The sequence below is a fragment of the Coffea eugenioides genome, chromosome 6 (genome assembly GCF_003713205.1).
Source record: "Coffea eugenioides isolate CCC68of chromosome 6, Ceug_1.0, whole genome shotgun sequence".
In the NCBI taxonomy this organism is placed as follows: Eukaryota; Viridiplantae; Streptophyta; class Magnoliopsida; order Gentianales; family Rubiaceae; genus Coffea; species Coffea eugenioides.
Window position 1 is genome coordinate 19,619,460 of NC_040040.1, and position 5,775 is coordinate 19,625,234.

Below are 5,775 nucleotides of genomic sequence, written 5' to 3' on the forward strand. Positions count from 1 at the left end.
CATACTTAGGACTTCGTCAATTTGCCTCCTGGCAAAACTGTTATTGGTTGTAAGTGGGTTTACAAAATTAAAACTCACTCTAATGGATCTGTTGAACGTTACAATACTTGTCTTGTTGCTAAAGGCTACAGTCAGGAGAATGGTATTGATTATGAGGAAACTTTTGCTCCAGTTGCTCGTCTCATAACTGTTCGTACTCTTATTGCTGTTATTGCAATTTGGTACTGGTCTCTCTTTTAAATGGATGTGAAGAATGCATTTCTTAATGGTGATATTGTTGATGAAGTTTATATAAAACCACCTCATGGTTGCCCATATCCCTCTCACAAAGTTTGTCATTTTCGTCGGACCTTGTATGGATTTAAGCAAGCTCCTCGAGTCTGGTTTGTCAAGTTTAGTTCAACATTTATTCAACTGGGCTTTGTGTCTAGTCCTCATGATGCTGCCCTTTTTCTACGCCGCATAACAACTGGTACTACCTTGTTACTTCTCTATGTTGATGATATGGTTATCACTGGTGATAATTTGGAAGGGATTCAACAACTCAATCAATCTCTGAGTCAACAATTTGAAATGAAAGATCTTGGATTTCTTAATTATTTCCTGGGTCTTGAGGTGTCTTCAAATACCAATGGCTACTACTTATCCCAATCAAAATATGCTTCTAATTTCTTGGCCTCTGCTGGTTTAACAGATAGCAAAGTTGCCTCTACTCCTAATGAGGCAAATACTCATCTTACTCCTATGGATGGCACATTACTGGATGATCCTATGCGACATCGTCGTCTAGTTGGTAGTCTTATCTATCTGACTGTTACCCGACCTGATATTGCTTATGCCGTTCATATCGTCAATCAATTCATGAGCGCTCCTCGTTCTGCTCACTATGCTGTAGTTCTTAGAATTCTTCGCTATGTCAAAGGCACCCTTATTCATGGACTTCATTTTTCAGCCCATTAGTTTCTTGAACTCCGTGCCTACTCTGATGCTGATTGGGTTGGTGATCCTACTAATCATCGTTCCACTACTGGATTTTGTTTCTTTCTGGGTGATTCTTTAATTTCCTGGCATAGCAAGAAGCAATCAGTCACTGCCCGCTCTAGTTCTGAAGTTGAATATCGAGCTTTAGCTGATACTTCTCAGGAGTTAATTTGGCTTCGTGGGTTACTTGAAAATATGGGTGTTACTCATTTTTCTCCCATTACTATTTATTGTGATAACCAAAATGCTATCGAGATCGCACATAATGATTTTTTCTGTAAGCACACCAAACATATCAAAATTTATTGTCATTTTGTGCAACAATACCTTGTTCGTGGTATTTTGAGTCTATCACCAGTTCGTTCATTGGACTAAATTGCTGATCTCTACACAAAAATGGGATCTCCCGGTTGCTTTCATGATCTTGTATGCAAACTCTAGTTGGTTTCCTTGCAACCATCTTGAGTTTGAGGGGGGATGTTAATGTAAATAATATTAGCATCAATTAGGATCACAAATTAGGATATTATCTTGTATTAATTAGCATCAGTTAGGATCACAATTAGGATCAATTAGGATCACAATTAGGGACTTACCTTGTATAATATTAGTCTAAATTCATACTATATGCCTATATATATAGGCACTATATTGTTATAGAAATTATGGATTCAATAAACTTTTCTCTCCCAAATATTTCTTCCAACAGTGATAAATCAATCCAATTTAGACTTGTGCCACCACTTTGTACTGCCACTACTTTGTGCCGCTACTCTAAATACTAAGAGTAAATTTTATATACATTGTCAATGTATACACTATTATGGTTAGATGAACAACATATGAATAAATTTTGAATTTCAAATTTAAATGTCGCACATGTGTCATATATCTAATGGTGATAGTGTATACAGTGACAGTGTGTATAAGATTAATCCAACTACTAATTATATCAAACGAATTTTACAATTTATATTTGGGTATGGGCCGAGTAGCCCTCTGCCCCCATCATTTTGTAGATACTGCTATTCATACCGAAACGTCTTCTACAAAAGGGAATACCCCTATTTTAACTTTTTTTCTTTAACTAGCCAATAATTTGTACCACTTCTGCAAAAGATCTCTTTAAGATATGTTTATTTTGTAATAAAAAATATTAAGTTTCCTTGTACGGTATATTTATTAATTGACATATGTTGGTAATTTGCCAATTAAACATTTTCTTGAAATTGTCATCAAACTAATAGAATTTATACAATTGTTTAGATAATGTACTAAATATTAATAGTGTAAGCGAAATGTAAAAAGAAATGAAAATTTGTAAGTGTATTGATCACTCAATAATGACTGCATGCATAGTGTGTTTTCTTTTATTAATTCTTTAGATATTGATCCTTCAATATGTCTGTGTATGTTTGATGTGATTTAATTTTTGTTATTAGTGTAGATTTAACAAGATTATGATGCTTATAAAAGAATGAAATGTGTATTGGTGACTGCATGAATGGTTAGGGGGTTAAATTGTAATTAGCTCATAATCTAAACATTTAAAAAATTGTTTGATAAACTTGTTAATAAAAGCCTGGAATATCAAAGTAGAAAACATACCATGATACCGCCTATGGCCACTGAAGGCCAGTCCATGGCTCATCCACCAGAACAGGATTCCGTCCAGTTTCTATGCCAGTGCCTGATTTTCCCCAAGACATCATTATTGGAATCCTCTCCTGGCCGCCCGTAAAGTCACTGGGACAATTCCAGTGTGTTTGTAAATGATGGCTTTCTCTGATCTCAAGCGCAACTTCATCAAAAACCAATATACTAGTTAAAAGAAATTTTTGGAGAATTTCGGTATAATTTTTGGAGAATATTTTGCCATCATGACTCTTAACTTATTCCTGGCATGAAATTCAAAATCGTCTGGTATAATAAAATCAATCTCACTAACAGGAATTAAAGAATATGAGTTAGGAAAATATTGATTAAGGAATGGAGGAGATGTCACCGCATTTGGAGATTGTTCACTGGATTCATTCACTTGAACCATTTGATGTTGGGGTCTCATGTCTTGCACTTCAACTTTCTTTTCAACTGCATTTTTAGATCCTTCTTCTTGAGATTCTCGCAGCACCATGTCATTCGTCAGGATAATTGCACTCTCATCTTCCTCATGGTCGATAATAGTCTGTGAGGGCAATTCTTCACTCATTCGAGAAGTCAATTGCGTTATCCTAGATGTCAATTGATCCATTTGATCTGGCAGGTTACGCATTCTCGCTTGTACCTCCTGATGAAAATCTATTGTCGCTGATGAAAATTCATTGTCTCTTGTTGAAGTTGATGTACCTCCTGTTGAATTTGATGTGTCTCCTGTTGAATTAGATATGTGTTAGTAGCTAGTGATTCAACTATTTCTTCAAGAGACATACCTGACATGGATGACGGTTCTTGAAACTCTAGCTGTTGAAAATCTATTGGCCTTTGTTCATAATTAAAATTGGAATCATCCAACCATCCTTGATCATACCCGTTTGAAATAGGGTCATACCATGTTTGATATTGAGGCGAAAAATTTCCAAAAGTATCTATTGGAGCACTTAGACCATCTTGAAATGCATGGCATATGTCGATTGAATGATCTGAGGCAAAATAAGTTCCACAATTTGCAGCAGCCCATTGATCATTAGAAAAAGCACAAGTTTCATAACCCTTTCTAGAAATAAAATCCAGTCTATCACCAAAATACGGAATATTAGCAGCCATAAACTATATATATATATATAAAAAAATAAGAGGAAAATAATAAAAAAAAATGAACTCAAAAAGAAACAAATTAATCAGGCACCAGTCCCTGGCAACGGCGCCAAAAATTGACAGGCGTCAAACCTATGCAATAATAAATACCTGCTTAAATAAAATACAAATTCTGTATATAGCGGTAAGCAGGGTCGAATCCACAGGGACTGGGGATAATTTAATTTCTTCTCAAGTTCTAGATATGGGGGGTTTTGAAAATGATAGTAACTAAATTACTTGGAATAAATTACTTAAAATAAAATAACTACAACTCAAATAACTAATTATCACAATAAAAATAATAATGGACGAACTCTAGCCAAGAGACAACTTCGGAGATGGTTCACTTAATTCGATCACAGATGCAAGGATTATTCCAGTTACTATCTGATAAATTAGTTATAGTTGTCATACACGCGATAAACAACCAACTCTTCCTCAATTTGTCGATAGCCAAGGTACGACCGTTGACTATTTCTCTAATCAGGAAACAACCCTAGGTACGACCATAGAAGTTCAATTCCCTAATTGCATGAATAATTAGAAGAGCCTAATTCTAACCAATCAACACGCTACGAGGGTCTCTTTAAGTTAGCCTGTCTATCTCCCTGACACAAATCCAATCATGCCAGTTGCCACCAGTTTAGAATAATTAAACAATTACGGATTTAACTACCCTAATTGGCTTCAGGTTATTGAATTAATCTAGAATCCGGGCCCTGGATAATCGAATAATAAAACAACCATATGAACATAAAGCAGAAGACAGACAAATACCAGTGAATAATGGGAATAAATAAAAACTAATTCGATCTCACAAATTTAGTAGAACCAAATCCTCCGTTGTTCTTGACTAGACAAACTTAGCCACACCTCATGAGAAAATCTTCAAGTAATTCCACTGAGGTCCAGGCCATCAAAAGAGCCAAGAAAGAAACGAAAAAACTAAAACTATCCTAAAAACTAAGCTAAAACTATTATACCTAGCCGCCTGTACGTTTCTTCCTTTTTAAAGCCAAAATGACTAATCCCTAATGCTTTCTCTCCGTGGTCCCCGCCGAAATTTAGAGTCAAAGTCCCAGAAGGGAACTCTGCCGAATTGAGAGAAACCAAGTCCACAAGGTGGGTCCTGCCGAATTGCTTCTTGTTTCCCATCTCTGTACGTTACTTCTCTTAAAGGCCAAATGAAGAAAAGCCTTTTCTCCTCTCGTGGTCCCCACCGAAAACAAGAGTCCCAAGTTACAAAAGTAGCTCTGCCGAATTCTCTCCTTTTGTTTTCTATTGCTCATCAAAGACTTCCATCAGCAACCGAAATTTTTGTTCTCTTGCAGCACCATGTGGGCCCAACTTGTAAATCCGCTGGAGGCTCTAATGTGTGGAGAATTTTTCTCAGTAAAATCTCCTTATTAGCATTTGTCAGTTCAACTTCCTGTAGATAGGTCCAAATACCAAATATAAGTATATATTAACAATTTAAAACAATATTTGGTAGGGACAAGGGAAAATTAACAATAAAATTACTAACAATTAACACCCTATCAGGCTTTCTCTGATCTCAAGCGCAACTTCATCAAAAACCATCTCAAAAATTCATCTAGACATCCCAAACATGCTCTAACTAAACTGGTTTTACAGGCCAGTGAAGACAATACTGATATCCTTTCAACTTTTTCTCTTCACTCTTTGCTCAATGGCATTTCCTCTATTGAAGTTGTTGAACAGCTTGTGCTTGATTCTACCATTAAAGAAGATCCATATGACATCGTACGTTCTTGCAATGGATTGATTTGCTTTTGTACAGAAAAATCGAGAACTTTGCGATATGATTTGAGATACTTTACATTGGGACCAACCCAGATAATATTGACTTATGAAATGGCTTATTGTTCTTTGTTTCTTTCATCTTCTTTTTTTTTTGGGCCAAAATTTTATTGTTCTTAATTGGGCTTTTCTTCAATCAAAGTTGGATAAATGCCATTGCATTTTCTACCTTTTTCT

General features: G+C 35.7%; 1 pseudogene; it reads left to right on the forward strand.

Moving 5' to 3' along the window:
- Positions 1-240: 240 nt before the first annotated feature.
- Positions 241-1,356, forward strand: LOC113773783 (annotated as a pseudogene).
- The last annotated feature ends 4,419 nt before the right edge of the window (positions 1,357-5,775 follow it).